The sequence below is a fragment of the Hordeum vulgare genome, chromosome 1H, assembly GCF_904849725.1.
Source record: "Hordeum vulgare subsp. vulgare chromosome 1H, MorexV3_pseudomolecules_assembly, whole genome shotgun sequence".
Taxonomy (NCBI): Eukaryota; Viridiplantae; Streptophyta; class Magnoliopsida; order Poales; family Poaceae; genus Hordeum; species Hordeum vulgare.
In genome coordinates, this window is record NC_058518.1 from 483,741,505 (window position 1) to 483,758,991 (window position 17,487).

At 43.9% G+C, this 17,487-nt stretch overlaps 1 pseudogene; it reads left to right on the forward strand.

Moving 5' to 3' along the window:
- The first annotated feature begins 238 nt into the window (after positions 1-238).
- Positions 239-720, forward strand: LOC123401401 (annotated as a pseudogene).
- The last annotated feature ends 16,767 nt before the right edge of the window (positions 721-17,487 follow it).

The window sequence follows — 17,487 nt, forward strand, 5'->3', positions numbered from 1 at the left end:
TTTTAAATTTTATGCTGTTTTAAAATGCATTTTAAAGGAAACATATCTATGACCAATCAGAATGGAGAACCACCCATCCCACGGATCACTCAAGTGTATCTGATCTGAGCCGTCAAAGCTAACCAGATCCAACGTCTCTCAACACATCTAAATGCAAACAAAAAAAGGAAAAACAAATGCAAACCCTACTAGACCCACTCGTCATCCCACAGTCTGATCCACCCCTCGCCTCGTCTCCCACATCGCCGACGGCCGCATCTATGTCTCCGCGCCCGCGGCCCCCGCCGCGTCGACCGCGTCCCCGCCCGCTTCCGCCGCGGTGGCCGTTGAGGGCAAGCCCACGGTGTTCGTAGCCGAGAAGCTGGGCGCCGTGGGGTTGCCGTTGGTCCAGGAGTTCGCCATCGACTGCTCCTACGGCCTCTCCCCCGAGGAGCTTCGGGCCAAGCTTCGGGCCAAGATTTATCCGGCACCAAGGTCGGCCGCGATGTCTTCGAGGCCTCCGGTGGCCGGCTCCGCGTCATCGGCCGCGTGGGCATCGGGATCGACAGCATCGATATCACCGCCGCCACCGAGCACGGCTGCCTCGTCGTCAACGCGCCCACGGCCAACACCGTCGCTGCCGCCGAGCACGGCATCGCGCTCATGTGCGCCATGGCCCCGAACATCGCCCAGGCCGACACATCCCTCAAGGCTGGTGAGCTTTTTTACTCTTTGATATGAATTCCATGAGGCCTTTTCTCTGTTGTCTCTCATTGTGGACACGCACCTACCACCTCTGTATCGTGCAGACGTGCGGCCATGTCTTGTCATGTAGATATATTTTTACTTATATGATGCTAATTATTTTCTGAGATGCCGAATCTTGGGAGGATACTTTTCAGGAGAAAGCAATCATCATTGTTTATCCCTTCGATTCGGTGCTTGATCTGAAAGGATACCTCAGGCTAGATGCGTGCAAATGAGGAACTATCGAGCATTAGTACGGAGATCATGTTTACAGCCTCTCTTGTAAACAATATCTAACCAATTGTTTACAAATAGAAGCTACAATACTATGTAGAGTGTTCTAGCAGTCATAGTGATCTTGTCCTCGCTTTTACTAATGCATTTCTTTCATGGCAATTTGAGACATCTCGTATGAAATTGCTCGCAGATGTTTGCTTTAAGGGATCATGTTAACCTGTTCAGATAGCGATTTTTCTTTACTACAGTGAGCTTGCATTACATGAGACAGTAATTAGTTAATTTTACTTATTAGCTGGACTTAGACCATTAACATTTACACACCCCTTTGTTCCTAGACATTCATAGTGACACATGTGTGGGCATATTGACATTGCATGATTATTGATTATTTATCCACTTATTTGTGTTTCCATGGTCATCGTGCCATGGCCATGGTCATCGTCATCGTGCCATGGCCATGTCTGGTTAGGGATTGGTCTCTGATTGTAACTGCACTACTTGAAGTAGAAGCATTGTAGTAGCTAGCATATCATGGTGACGTTGCTCCTATAGGAGTTTCTATTTCCAATGTCTTTTCATGTAGTATGAATTTTATGCTTGAAAAAATATAAAGCATGTGTTGGCTGTCATATTTCTAGAGAAGAGGTAATATGGAGGATGTAATGTGAATTGGCTAACTTCTAATTTTTCCATTGATTATGATCAGGTTGCTGTTGAGGTGTGTGCATTGCTATGCATGGTCTCTGGCCTCGGTGTCTTCTGTTTTCCCTGCGTCGTTCGACGACAGCGGTGCTATTTGGCATCGGCTACAAAATCACAAAGGTGAGCTTCTACGCTCCTCTCCTTCCTCTGATCCATTTGATCTGAGCTCATGCCTATTGATCCATGAACCATTAAGTCACGCATATGGTGGTCGCTCTGGGTTCATGGCCATCGCGCAATGGCTATCTTCGTTAGTACTTAGTTTTTTTGGGGGAAATGATGCCTTGATGGACACATAGGAAATCCAAGAGATGTACATATATTTTTCCTGATTTGGTCATGAAACTGACATGCGATTAAGTCGTGTGATGTCATGTATAGCAGATTGACTTCTTTATTTACAAAGTTATAAATGTCCGTTGGCTACCTATGCTTTAGCTTTGTAATTTGACATACTATTTTTCTATGGGTCATGAAATTTGGCAAGGGATGTAAATTGTTGTGATGCCTTATACAACAAATTAGCATCCTTGTCCAAAAAATTACATGTCCAGAGGATGCACATGCTTTAGCTTTATAAGTTGAGATACACTAGTATATATGTTCTGTGCAGTTTTATGGAAGTGACAACAGCTTTTAATTCTTGTTGTATGTGCATGCTTAAACTTTGACTAAGTTAGATAAATAACAGCTCGATAACTGCGTGATTGAGAGGTCATAGACATTTATATCTTCCAAACTGACCATGCTTCAGCTTGTCTTTGACTTGGAAGTTTGGATTTTTCCTGTTTCTACGCACTGTGTATGTTTCCAACAACTTGATATATTGCCCAGCTCTATCACCGATTTGCTACTCATTAGATCGTAGTGTAATATCCTTTCCTTTTTAGAGAAGGATGGTACCATATAAAATGCTACTGGCAATTTTTGGAAAGCACAGCTAGTATGTTTGGACTTCAAAATAATCTAGTTGTATCTGGTGATGGATTTCTTAACTTTGTTTGCTATTTGGCACCTGGCAGAGCCAGCATGATGAATTTGAGGCAAAGTTTTTTGAGGAGAGAGCTGCGCTTGAAGCTAAATATCAGAAGATGTACGAGCCACTGTACTCAAAGGTACACCAATTGATACCAATGCCGGTGCTTATTCTGTTTTACCCTGTTTCCAAACTTCACTTTGACCCCTGTAACCGGTGTTTAACTATCACTTGTACCATAATAATAACTGCTAAACTTGGATATAAAGAAATTGTTTCTGTTTTGCATGCTTCATACAATAAAAACTGTCTTGTATCATATTTGATGCGGTATGCCATTATCCATCTGATTGATTTCTCGCACCTGCAAAATGACAGCGTCATGATGTTGTCAATGGTGTGGTTGAGGTAGAAGGTGTGACCAAAGACGATTCAGGTGAAGCTGCTGCAGATCAGAAAGGTGAGCATATGTTGCTGTGTTAAGATCTTTTGAGTAATTTTCTATGCTGGAAGATGATACATAGTAAGAACGGAATATAATCTCCAACTGTCTTTGACCTTGGTTCTGGTCTTTCAGGATTAGAGTAGAATTTCAAGTTTTTGGGGCGAATTAAATTTAATACTTTAATTATTCAACTAAATAATTAATCTATGTGCCATGCTCTGCCTTCCCTTACATAATCATGTACAATAAAAGCATCGTTGTCCGGATCAATACTACAAAGCAATCAACAGTACAAAGCTACAGAGATTACTTTCAATACCAATACTATTCATGCATGCTAGATGCAGTAAGCTAGCAGAAAATACCTACGGCTGCTTCGGTGAATAGATGGTGTTCAAATTCTTTGCTTGTGGCCGTGATTAACATGCAAAGACTCGGTTTATAGTGCTCCTTGTCTAGTTACTGATTCACAGGATGGTTCTACTTCCTCTTGGATTTGCAGGATTTATGGTTACTACTGATGTGTCATTTTTCACTTGCTGTTAGCCAATTCAGGATTTGTGGTTCCTCTTGTCATTTGCTGTTTGGTACTCCCAGACTCCCAGTGATGGGATGCAAACTGGTTAACCTACCGGTGCAGCCATGATTTTTTCACTTGATGGATCCTGTGTATGTATCCCTTTGTTAGAGTCTGGATGGTACTACTAGTCACAAACACTTGACACTTGTGTGATTCTTCTGTCCATGGATGTACTGATTAGAGATACACAAGAGAAATTATTTGCCTTTCTTCATGTCACCAAAAGGCACTTCAGCTTTAATAGATACTCAGGCCAATTGTCGTTTGATGGGTGATATATGAATATGGTGCACCTGGTACTGGATCAATTTCTAACTACCATTGTTATACACTTGTATCTTTGTGTTGGCGCTGGTAGTTGGCTGACGTGTTGGCGCCAGTAGTTGGATCTTATATTTTCATGGATAAGATTGCTCACAAGTTTGGTGTCCACTCTTAGTTTCATGCTCTTTACTTAGAGAGCGCACCAAATCACTTGCTACCAAGTTATATGTTGACTCTTAGCTCATTTATTTATCCCCTATGCCCTCCATCCCATAATGTAAGATGTTTTTGATACTAGTGTAGTGTCAAAAAACGTCTCACATTATGCGATGGAGGGAGTATATATTATATATGCATGTGATGGCTCCCTGCTACATCTCTTCACTGTTTAAATGTCTTTCTGTTTTGTCAAAAACAGCAAGTATTGCAGTCTTGCTCTATGTTTGGTTGTCAGTTGTTTGCTATCCTAGCTCAAAAATGTGCACTTCTTTTATTTTGCTATGCTACCTGATCAAATGTAGCTCAACAATTTCTATTATTTGCTAGGTCGTATCGGAGTTGGGAGCTGGTGCAAAATCACTCCTGCTCTCCTTGGAGCCCCCTTCCTCCTCCGACGCCTCCGGTGAATACTTCTTCTCTGACTACGGCCTAGGTGAGCCACTCGCTTCCTTTCCTATGCATGCTTACTCTCGTCCACAGCCATCGAGCTGTGGTAATTGTATACTGGCCATCGTGCCATGGAAATTTCTTGGGTTGGGTTTGGGGTTGTGGTGATGTTGTCTGCCGTAATCTCAATTTTTCTTTTGTGAATGAACGACGACTGATATATCCTGTGGATGATTTTGGTCTCTTGCAACTCTGTGTTGGGCCTTTTTTTATCACTGCATGCTACACGGTTTGGTAATGGTTCGTGTTATATACTTATGCTGGGAGGGATTTTGACTTGTTAATAGTGGCTATCAATCCAATAGCAGACAATGCTTACAAATTAATTGGTGTAGTGCTGCTGTGTACGCATACCCTATAGTTCATGCATGTCCTATAGTCCAGTGCGGTGGTGAGTTGCGATCTCGTGTGGTGGTGGTAATGTAAAGCAAGTTCCAGTCAGAGTGTCTCTGTCTTTTTTAATGCTCTGAAGTACATAAGTATGCTACCACCATCACAGGCTCACAGCACATACTGTAGCTTTATTCTACTCTAAAAGAACCCAGAGAAGATTAATCTGCAGCAGTTTTCTCGCCAACTTTGGTAACGACAATATATTTTTTACTTCATATTACTGAACATCTGAACATTTTCTTTTATTTTTGCCTCATATTTTGTTTAAACTTACACTACAGTTTCACCTGAGATGATATTTTGTTCTTCGAAAGACATTTTACAATTTAGCATTGCCATCTAGTTCTTCTGCCTCAACAATACATTACTTTGTTTGGATGCAGGTATACTAGAGCCCATAAAAGCTAGTATCAGGGATGCAAAACTAGGAGTGGGGAAGCAAGAGCAGGATGACTTCTTCACAGCGAGTGCTAATTTCTGTATTATCTTTTGAGATTCTTCTGGGTTGATCCTTCGGCTGTGAAAACTGGTATCTGATTGCCTATTGTGTTATGTAAACCTGGGAGATGTATTATGTGATGTTATATGATGGATGATTTTAATTCGACTTGGAGTTTTCTTGATTTGAATATGAAATAGTGCTGCATTCAATATTGGACAAATAATTTGTTGAAAAAGGCCCAATAAATAGAAATGAAACCAAGTTCTGGAAAAAAAAGTTGCTGAATTCAAAAATGAAAAAAGGCCAAAACTGAAAATGGATCAAATGTATTTGGGCATGAAAAGGCCAAGGCCCAAAACAAGCCCAAATTAGAATGATCAAAAAAATTCGAAAAAAAAAACTAAAGTGGCTGAAAATAGGCCAAGGCCCAAAAGAAGCCCAATAAGAAAAGCCCAAAAAAAATAAAACGAGCCCATGTGATCAATTGAAATGGGTTGGGCTGATTTCAGCCATGACGTTTTGATTTCGTCGTAATTTTGCCACGTAGGACTGGGTTTGATTGTCAGCGATGATTTAGGATCGTCGTAAAGGTTACGACAATCCAGGAATCGTCGTAAAGTTACGACGATTTTGACCAAAATGTCGTTGCTGTTTATTTCTGACGCTCCATTTTCGACGCTTGATTTTTCGTCGTGCGATCGTCGTAAATGAAAAACCGTGACGATGTAGCGACGAAAAAATAGCGTCGTGTGCTAGCATATTCCTTGTAGTGGCACCGGCTGGTGCGAGCTTCCCTTTGAATAGGCTGAGGTTGGACCCCCCCCCCCTTTTTTTAGGATCTGCATCATTGTGCCGAGGCTTCGGATTATGCAAATGATGATTTTTGGCTTCGTAGTGTGCTGTCACAAAGTTTGCCACCTCCTCAGTAATGAATGCCTCAGCCATCGATGCTTCAATTATACGCTTATTTTTACATTTAGCTCGAAGGGTCTTCTACATCCTCTCAGTTGCATAGCACCAACGATCTTGCACGGTCCCACCCAATCTTCCCTCGGTCGGTAGATGTAAAATCAAATGTTGCATTAGATTAAAGAAGCCCGGTGGAAAGATCTTCTCTAACTTCCACAACAACTCCGGTACAAACTCCTCCATGTCTTCTACCACGCCAGGCGACAATTCTTTCGCACAAAGAACACGGAAGAAATAGCTCAGCTCCGCCAGTACTAGCCATTCATCCTCAGGAATAAAGCCACGTAACATCAACGGCATTACCCGCTCTAGCCATATGTGTCAATCATGACTCTTGAGACCAAAGATTTTTAATTTTTCAAGACTCGCTCCCCTCTTTAGATTCGTTGCATACCCATCGAGGAACATCAAGTGCATTTTGACCCACAAGATAATTTCCCTCATAGCTGGCCTTCCAAGATTGAACCAGGCCTTTGGCTTCGACCACTTCTGCTTTCCTTTGCCTTCTCGCATGTTTTGTAACGGTCTATGACATAGTGTCTCTTGATCGACTCTAGCCTTAATATTATCCTTTGTCTTCCCATCTATGTCGAACAATGTACCAAAAATGGCCTCTCCGATATTCTTTTCAGTGTGCATCATGTCGATATTGTGTGGAAGAAGGAGGTCTTTGAAGTAAGGCAGATCCGAGAAGCATGGCTTGTGAGTCCAGGCGTGTTTTGAATTATACCCCTTGAAATACCCTGGACGCTCTGGATCAGGCTCGAGGGCGTTTAACTGATCCAGGATCTGTTGGCCTGTGAACGCAGGTGGTGCCAAGTTTTTGACAACTTTACCTTTCGTAAAGTTCTTCTTGTCTTTTCTGAACTGATGGTCAGGATCGAGGAACTGTCTATGCAAGTCAAAGGAAGAATACTTCCGACCCTCCTGCAACCAATGAAACTGAAGAGCTACCTTGCATTGGGGGCACGGGAACCTTCCATGCACACACCATCCAGAGAATAGCGCATACGCTGAAAAGTCATGCATAGAGTACATGTACCACACATGCATTTTGAAGTTTTCTTTTCTAGCGGCATCGTATGTCTTGACCCCATTATCCCAAGCTTCTTCCAATTCATCCTTAAGCGGTTGCAGGTACACATTCATATTCTTCCCCGGATAATTGGGCCCTGGAATTATCAACGTCAGAAATATGTTCTTTCTTTGCATAATCTGCCAGGGGGGAGATTGAGTGGAATGACAAATACAGGCCAACAACTCTATTGGGTTGCCGTCATGCCGAAGGGATTAAAACCATGCGTGGCGGCGCAGACTCGAGGATTCCTTGGATCTGCCGCTTTATCCTGATGCAATCCATCGAAATGTTTCCATGCTTCCCCATCCGATGTGTGTACCATCATCTTATTCCCATCCGCATCTAGTTCGGTTCTTTTGCCAATTTGTGCCATGTCATCTGTCTGGCTGTCTCTTCGACCATGAAAAGACGTTGAAGTCTTGGTACGATTGGCATATACCGAAGAACACTAACTGCGATTTTGGTGTGCCTCTTCTCACCCATACCGTTGTCTACCACAAGATACCTGCAAGACTCGCAATTGGGACAATAGTCCAAGTGTGCATACTCCTTCCTAAATAAGACATATCCTTTCTCACATGCATCTATCTTCTCATAGGGCATCTTAAGTACACTAAGTATTTTGTCCGACTGGTACAGGTTTGCAGGCATGACATGGCCTTTGGGTAGGAAACGTCCAAATAGTGTCATCATCGCGTCGTAGCATTCTCTTCCCAAGTTGAACTAAGCCTTCAGAGCCATTACTTGTGCAATTGCATCCAGCTGACAGAGCTCAGTGTGCTCATGGAGAGGACGTTTTGAAGACTCCAACATTTCATAAAAGGCCTTTGCAGATTCCTCCATCTCATTTTCCGAATCCCGAGCACCATCAAAGTCTTGCACCATGTCTTCGATCCCGGTACCATGCTCGTCCGTGCGACGACGGACCACCTCAGCTCTTGTGCGTTGTATAGACTCACCATGAAATGTCCACACCGTATAATTAGGCTTAAAACCCCTCCTCTGCAGGTGTTTAATCATTACAGCCTCTGTCGTCTTTTTATAGTTGTCGCATCTAGGACAGGGGCAATAGTTTCTTTCCTGGCCATTTGCGAATGCGGCTTTCACAAATTCCTTTGTTTTTACAAACCATTCTTTCGTCATCTCTTTCTGACTAGGGTGACCGGTATACATCCACGCACGATCACTCATCTTGCGTAGCTACTAAAGACAGAAGAAATATATTTATATATAATTTAGCATTTATATTCATCGGTTAATCAGGTTCGCCATTTTTATTACGTCCATGCAACCTACACGCTAATAGGTAAAGATAGGTCCTAATCTCACTCGAGTATGTGTAGATTGGGTTCGTTTTCCCATGCTCTGCTCCGGATCCAACGCAAAATTTTGGCAGCACCTCCCCGCTGTTCTCCTGATACACGTCTCCGCAATAAACACAGAGGATGTGCATCCGGAGAACAACGGGGGAGGCACTGACGAAATTCCGCATCGGATCCAGAGCACATCATACGGGAAAACGAACCCAATCTACACATACTCGGGCTGTCCATGGATAATGTTCGACAATTCGAAAGGATGGCGGTTATAAATATGCAAAGACATGCATATTTATAGATGTCGCCCTTTCGAACGGGAGACGCATACTGGTCACATATACTGATAAATTAATTGAATTACCTAAATCTAGAAAGTTTCATCCGGAAAACGAGCCACGGTAAATGAAGGGGCGAGGAGGAGATGAAATTTGTACTGACCCACGAATGCAGGGGCGGAGCTCGTACAACGCACGGGCAGGTCTTCGCACACCATACCTCACAGCGACGAGACAACTATCACATGTAAATCCATCCGATCAACACAAATATTCTAATTATGTCATTTTATAGCTAAATGGGATAATTATCTCATTGTTGGGGAAAATAAGGTAAGGAGAATAATAAAGAGGAGAAGAAAGAGGAGAAGAAAGAGGAGGAGGGGAAGAAGAAGAAGAAATCAAGAAGAAGGAGAAGGAGGATGGGGAGAAGAAGGAGGAGAAGAAGGAGAAGGTATTTTTTTTCTTCTTCTTCTTCTTCTCATCCTCCTCCTCCTCCTCTCCTCTTCTCCTCCTCCTCCTCCTCCTCTCCTTTTCTCCTCCTCCTCTCCTCTTCTTCTTCTTTCACGGGAAATTTCGGCATGACATGTCCCTATTCCAAATATCACGTGTCCAAATCACATGTCCACATATGACATGTCCACTTCAAATTCTCATATAATAGGAAGAACAATATAGAACTTGAAGCAAAATGCAAGAGTCTTTTTTCTTCGCAATATTTGGAACTAGTGTTAATCAATTCTGTTTTTTCTTTAAATAGCCTATATGAAACTTGAAGAAAAATTTGCAACCTAATAAAAATTAACCTAAGTAACTTAACCTAAGAACCTAATAAAAATTAACCTAAGTAAATTAACCTAAGTAACTTAACTAAATTAATCTAAACAACTTAAAGTAAGAACCTAATAGCAACAAGAACCTAATAACAATAACCTAACTAAATTAACCTAAGTAACTTAACTTAACTAAATTACCCTTAGCAAAGAGGCAAAGAGAGGAAAGGAGGGTCGGAGGACTTACAAGGGGCTAGGGGAACGTCAGCGATGAGGTGGACCTCGGGGGAAATGTCGGCGACAAGGTGGACCAGGGGCACGGAGAGGAGGGGGCGGCGGTGGAGCAGGGAGTCGCAAGGAAGAGGGGGCGCTGGTGGAGCAGGGGAACGGAGAGGAGGGGCGCTGGTGGAGCAGGGGCACGATGGTGGAGGAGGGGGTCGCAGGGAGGAGGAGGGGCGAGCTCCGGCGGTGGGTCGCGGGGAGGAGGGAGGAGGGAGGACGAGCTCAGGCGGCGGTGCAGGGAGAGAGTCGGGGGCGGTGGTGGAGCAGGGGAACGGAGAGGAGGGGGCGGTGGTGGAGCAGGGGCATGATGGTGGAGGAGGGGGTCGCAGGGAGGAGGAGGGGCGAGCTCCGGCGGCAGGTCGCGGGGAGGAGGGAGGACGAGCTCCGGCGGCGGTGCAGGGAGAGAGTCAGGGGCTGTGGTGAGCCGTTACGGGGGGGAGAGAGGGGGTGGGGTGGGGGTTGACGACGTTAGGTCTAGTGGGCGCTTTGCCGTCTGCCCCCGACTGCAAAGGGGTAACAGGCTGACGGCAAAGAGGTGGACCGTTATGGGTTAGAGGGCGGTGTGGGGTGGGTTCTTTGCCGTCTGCCTGCATGTGCTTTGTCGTCAGCTGGCAGACGGCAAAGAGGCAGCAGATGGCAAAGACACTCTTTGCCATCAGCGTGCTCTTTGCCGTCAGGTTTTGGGTAGCTGATGGCAAAGAGTATCTTTGCCATCAGGCAGCAGACGACAAAGAAGCAGCAGATGGCAAATTCTCTGATTCCAGTAGTGTCGGTTTATCGTCTGACGTTTTTCGATGTTGTAAAATTTTGTGCCTGGCCGCAAATCTCACTCTCTTCTTAGCCCAACACCCCCTCTACACAGACACTAAACTCACCTAGCCTAAGCTTGCAACTGAGGTCGTTCGATCATGATCGTGCGGTTGAAATCGATGCAAAAATCCCCCTGACCTAGCCCCCAATCCTATTTAACGACCTCCCCCTGCCTAAATTGGGCCTAACCTTAGCTTTGCCTCGAAATCCGCACCCAGCCGTCATCTCCCACCCCCTCTCTTCTCCCAGCCGCCAAGCCCGCAGATGGCCCTCCCGGGTCCATCTGGAATCGTCGTCGGTCCGTGCCCTGCCTCACATGCGAGAGCTCGCGAGCTCCCGTCGACGCACCCTGCAGCAGCCCCGCGTCGCCGGAGCGCCGCTGACTGCCGCGGTCGGAGCAACCTCGCCGGACACCCCAGGCCAGAGCTCGCCCCCGCGCATCTCCTCTTACTCTCCATGCTTCTCTATCTAACTCCATGGCGCTTGTGCCTTGCGGGTGAGGCCACCAGCCACCGAAGCCTCAGCCCCGCCGAAGCTAGTCGGAACTGAGGCCGCCCTCGTCGGATCCGTCGCTTGCCCACCTCGCCATGGCCAGCCCTGCCTCGCTCGAACCAGGCCGGATCGAGCAGGAGGACGACGCCCGAGAACGCCCTCGCTCTGGGACCAGCTTCCGTGCAAGATCCCGGGCCGACGCGGCCCCGTTGACTACACTAGCCGGCCTCGTCCCACCACCTGGGCCCAGCCACCTCGTCCCACCAGGTCGGCCCGAAGGCCCTCGGTGACCGCCCCTGTCCTATTCCACGCCATGGGCGCTATTTAGTGTTGTTGTACTCGTGCTCTGTTTACGCCCGCAGTAGCAGATTCTGCCCGTTTAGTATTTTTTTTAGGTCCTCCGATTTAATTCATTGTCAGAAAATTGCATGATTTTAAAACGCATGTATCTTTTTAACCATGCATCGGATCGCAACAAGTCATATATGCATGTCATGTAGAATTTTGCGTAGATTAATATTTTCCAACTTGCATGCATATTTAAAATTGATTGGCCTGCTATTTGCATAGCTTTGTGTGTTGTTATGTTTAGGTGATTTATTCCGTAGATATTTAGGCGTGCATCCGAATTGATCAAACCCGATATGTAAAATGTTCATGTTGTTTGTAACACCTTTCCATGCATATTATATATATGTTTCTTGTTGTTTGCATGTGGGTGGCATAAATAGTTTGCTAAAGACCGGTTTAAGACATATTCTCGCATATATGTGGTGCCACTAGTTTTATTTAGAACCCCATATATTATATATGTTTTCGGTTAGAAAAATCTGTAGAATTTATCTGTGCATTTAGTTTTGTTTACTAAGTAAGTTAGCATGCATGATATTTGGCCATGTTGCCCTTTTCTTTATTTTTGTGTGAATTATTCCGTGCATGATATAAATGACTTGTCAACTTGAGTTATGCCCTTGGACATGTATGCTAGCTCCTGGTAATTTTGGTTGTTGTAGAAATTCATGTTTAGGTGTTGTTTGCTTGTTGCCAACATGCTAAAAAATAGTGCTGACTTGAGATGCTGAAATATTTATGCTTGTAATCTGTAATATTTTGTTGTTGTCTTGACATGATATTTTCTAGTGATATACAACTCCTTTGGGGTTGGTGCAATGGAGTTATTTGTAGTGCTTAAAATTCTCTATCATGCTATAAAAATTTCATGCCATTCTATGCCCTATAGCATATAGTTTTACTACTGCCAATATGCCTTCTGGTTGAAAACTGCATTGTCAAAACTGCTATTTTCACCAAGTTTGAAACTATGTGCTACTTGTCATTTTGTGAGTTATTTTCCTAGTGATATATGCTTCCATGCTAGTTGTATTTAGTAGAGGGTTATTGTGCATCTTGACCACTACTGCCTCATGCCTTGTTTGAGCATTTTAGAATTATGTAGCTTGTTGTTTTAAGTTGTATAAAATGACATGTTGCTGTTTTTGGCAGATGTAGTTATTTCTTGTTTTGCTTGTAATTGTTGAATCGTTGCTCCGTTTGGAACGTGTCATATATGAAACTTGCTTAGATTCTCATGTAGTTTCATTTTATGTTGTTGCCGTCTTGGTTTGGAATGTTTGTGGCTGCCTTTTGCATACATATTGCATTCATGGCATCATATCTTGCGGTAATCATATCTTTTAAACCGTAGTTCCGTTTGCAATGAACTCTATATGTAAATGGACATGCATCATATTAGGTGGTGCATCCTATCGTGCATGTGCCGTGGTGAATATCGTGTGTTGATTCTTGTTTTCTCATCTCGATAGAGTTCCGTAAGCTTGTCGGAATGTGAGGATCCGTTCGACTATATCGGTTCATCTGCTTCACGGAGTCGTTCTTCTTCCAAGCGGGATCACAGGCAAGATGATCATTTCCCTATATACCATTACTATCATTGCCATGCTAGTTGTTTCGTTTCTATCGCTATGTCTCACTGCCTACCACCTGTTAAATATCAGCCTCCCAACATTGCCATGAAACCTCTAATCTTTCCACTACCCAGCAAACCTTGTTTGGCTAGGTTACCGCTTGCTCAGTCGTTTGATAGCGTTGTTAATTGCAGGTGCAGTCGTTTCCATGTGAAACCATGGATTCCTTGTTATATCACCATATTATTGCTAATTAATTTAATGCACCTATATACTTGGTAAAAGGTCGAAGGCTTGGCCTTCTAGCCTGGTGTTTTGTTCCACCTTTACTGCCCTTAGTTTCGGCTACCGGTGTTATGTTCCATAAATGAGCGCTCCTAACATGCTTGGGGTTGTTATGGGGACCCCCTAGATTCTTGTTTTGGGATAAAACTCGTGTGGCAAGGCCCAACATTGGTACTATATTTTCCCAACATAATACTTCTGTTAATACTGAAAAACATAGGGCGTCATGAACCCGAGGAGTAATTCAACATAATATACGAAGGGCCAGTGCTGATGGTGTTGGTCCTAAACAGAGTCGTGTGTGGGGCCAACCCGGGGCAACTCAGGTGATTTCTATCAGGCCATTGTAAGCTGCGCTCATCCAATTGTGCCCTGAAAACGAGATACGCGGCCCCTATCATGGTCGTTGGCACGTCGGGCGGCCTTGCCCGAATTTTTTTACCTTTCTCGAGCGTCTTGTGCGAGGGATTCCGAGGATACTTTGGGCTATCTCAAGGTTGAGGTTTTCCAACAGGAACCCGAGGAGATCACGGGTTTTCCCTGATCGAGGTTATTCCGTCGCAGCGTGTGATAGTTTGTGATGGACTAGTTGGAGCACCCTTGTAAGGTTAAATCTTTCAGAAATTCGTGCCCGTGGTTATGTGGCAAACTTGGAAACTTTGTTTAACATCCGGTTCTACATAACTTGAAGTAAGCTTAATTAAAATATGCCTACTGAGTACGTACTGTGACTGTCTCTTTCGTTAGCTCCTTCTTCGATCGAGGACATGGTGGGGTTATGTATGACGTAAGTAGGTGTTCAGGAACATTCATTTGAACATTAATAGTTCATGTTCGCTATGCGTAGATCATCCCCCTCTTATTCTTGTACTCGTAAGTTAGCCACCTCAAATAAATGCTTAGTCGCTTGCTACAGCCTCACCACTTAACCATACCTCACCCATTAAGCTTTGCTAGTCTTGATACCTTTGGAAATGAGATTGCTGAGTCCCTGTGGCTCACAGATTACTACAACACCAGTTGCAGGTACAAGTAAAGTGATATTAAGATGTGAGCGCGATGATTGTGCTTTTGGAATTTTCTTCTTCTTCTTCTTCATCGGTCTAGGTTGGGCTCTAGGCCAGCAGCCTGGGATAGCAAGGATGGACGTCGTTTTTTATCGTTTGTTTTTGTACGTAGTCGGACCCTGCTCTTCTTCATGATGATTGTATATTGTTGTGTTGATGTGATCTTGATGTAGCTTATGGCGAGTGTAAGCCAACTACTTATACTCATCTTTTCAGTACATGTACTTGTAACGATATTCATTCTTGCAAAATGACGAGATGTGTTTCTTTCCTTGTCGAGGTCGTCGCGCCAAAATAAGGATATTTTGAATAGCGAAGAACTATCCCCTACCAAAATTTTGAATAGCTGTGTGCTGCTAATTTTCTAGTTGTATGGCTTGTCGACAGTCAGATGAAAAGTGTTATCTGAAACGAGAAAGTAAAACTGCTATCATTAGAAATAAGATGTAGAAGTGTTAATCTGACAATTCTATTAGTTGGTTACTTGACGCTAAGGTTCTTAGTGGTCAACTAACTGCTTATCCAACACCCCAACTTGCGAGCAGCTTATGACAATGGAAGGAATATGAATCATCTCAAGAGTCCGGATTTGGACGAGTCTCTAGTGGACTCGGCCAAAAGGCCATACCTCCACTGCATTCTCATCCCATCAAAACAAAAATGATCGACCCAGCCAGCGACTTTTTTGGATTGGAGATTGCTCTCTGAAAACACTTTTTGCGGGCCTTTTTGAGATACATCAACAACAAGAGGCCTCTCTTGCTCAGGATTACGATGGGGATCAACTCTGTTTGACTTTTAGGAGATGTGTAGATAAGAGGTTAATGGATAGTTGGTTCAAACTAACTGATTTGGTTAAATCCTTTAATCCCTCCACTGATATGGATGCTTCTGTTTGGACTCTAGAATGATCTGGTAAATATACTGTAAGATCATTTTATAAAATGATCAACTTTGATGGAATATCTTCTGATATTAAAGACTGCATTTGGGAAATCAAACTTCCTCCCAACATCCATGTCTTTCTCTCGCTAGGATATTACAATAAATGCTTGACTAAGGATAATCTAGCTAAACAAAGACATGTAGATGACTTGACCTGTGTGTTTTGCAATGAATTTGAATCCATTCAACATTTGCTCATTGATTGCATTGTTGCCAAAGAAATATGGTTTGTTATATTTGAGGTGTGTGGTATTACTATACCATGATCTTTTGCTGACCTATCTAAACTTTGGAAGAGAAAGAAGCCTCAAAAGGCTACTAGCAGTATATCTTCTTCTACTAACATTATATCTAAACTATGTGGCTCGATGTCCAGTACAGGGTATGGACATCCAACCGTAGGTTGCAGCATGGGCTCCAGGAGGAAAGTACCACATCTATTTCTGCGACCAAGAGGAGGATGCGGTGGACCACATCTTTCTTTGGTGCGTGTACGCATGGCAAGTTTGGTGAGAGTGTTTTTTGAGAGCCAGGCTACAGCCGGAGCTGCTGCCCTCTCAACATGATCGCCTCGAACAATGGTGGTGCTCATCGAGAAAGAGAATTCCGAGCTTACACAGGAAGGCCTTCACTTCACTTGTGACGCTGGTGTGTTGGAGTCTCTGGAAGCAGAGGAATGCGAGGATCTTCGGACGGAGCCAACAGGTGACATCATCTGCAGGGTTGGTCCTACGGATTTCTGATGATCTTAGAGACTGGACCTTGGCAGGGAGTAGAGGAGTAGCCATATTTTGTGTGTAGTCAAGTTTGTTTCTAGGATTACGAATGATGTTCTTCTGTGATCCTCCAGTTGGCAGGGTTGCAGACCCAAACTCTTGTATACTTCTTGCTCTCTTCTATAAAGCTACGATACGCAATTAGCATACAATCGAAAAAAAACTTGTGGGGCTTTGGATGCTTCGGAATTATTTTGTTTTTCAGGGAAGGACGTGGCGGAACATGCGTTGTATCATGGATTTGATGGGTTCCTTGATCACGCAATGAAAAATACTATGCTCAGACGCTTAGGGTGCTTTGCTCCAATGTTTAAGACTTTTGGATCATCAAAGAGGGGAGTTGCTTAGGATTGTCTAGTAGTGTTGGTAGATTTTGGCAAAGAGGAGGTGATTTTGTTGCTAGTCCTCCTTATCCTGCATGCCCCTCTCTTGTCATGTAATGATTCAAAAAAGTTATAATAGGGCTAGATTGGATAAGACCTTGGTTTGATCTGTGGCTGCTACCCAGGTTGTCCACAAGGAACTATTTTGCATAACTCTGGTATGGCTTTGCCTTGACTTTGATAAAAGTTGAGGCTGGGAGGAGACCCATCTCTTTTCGAAAAAAAGAAAAACGATCGACCCAATCACACTGACGCTTACCCAGTTATATCTATCTGAGCTGAAAGAAGTTGGGTAGTCCATCAAATATATTCAACTACTTACTACAGGGCCCGTGTCTTCAATTGGTCAATCTCTTTCCAGATGAAACTACTCCCCAAGTTAAATGTCAACCGCTAGCTAGCTACCTCGAGATCAAAGTTCACGTCCCCTTTTTCTGTATCTCCCCGTTTTGTGAGAGGCCGTTGACTTCCCATCCCTAAAGATTATTAGTTTGGAGTGGACTACATTTCCTGAAACACAAAGCAAAGCAAAGCCCAGAACTTTTCTTTCAAATGCGCACAATTGGCAAGCAACATGGGTTTGACCTAGAGTCTGCGTCCCTGCTGTTCAAGTGCGCAGAACAATTATCTTACTCTTTCTGAAGATTCGATGTACCGAGCTCGAAATGGATTAA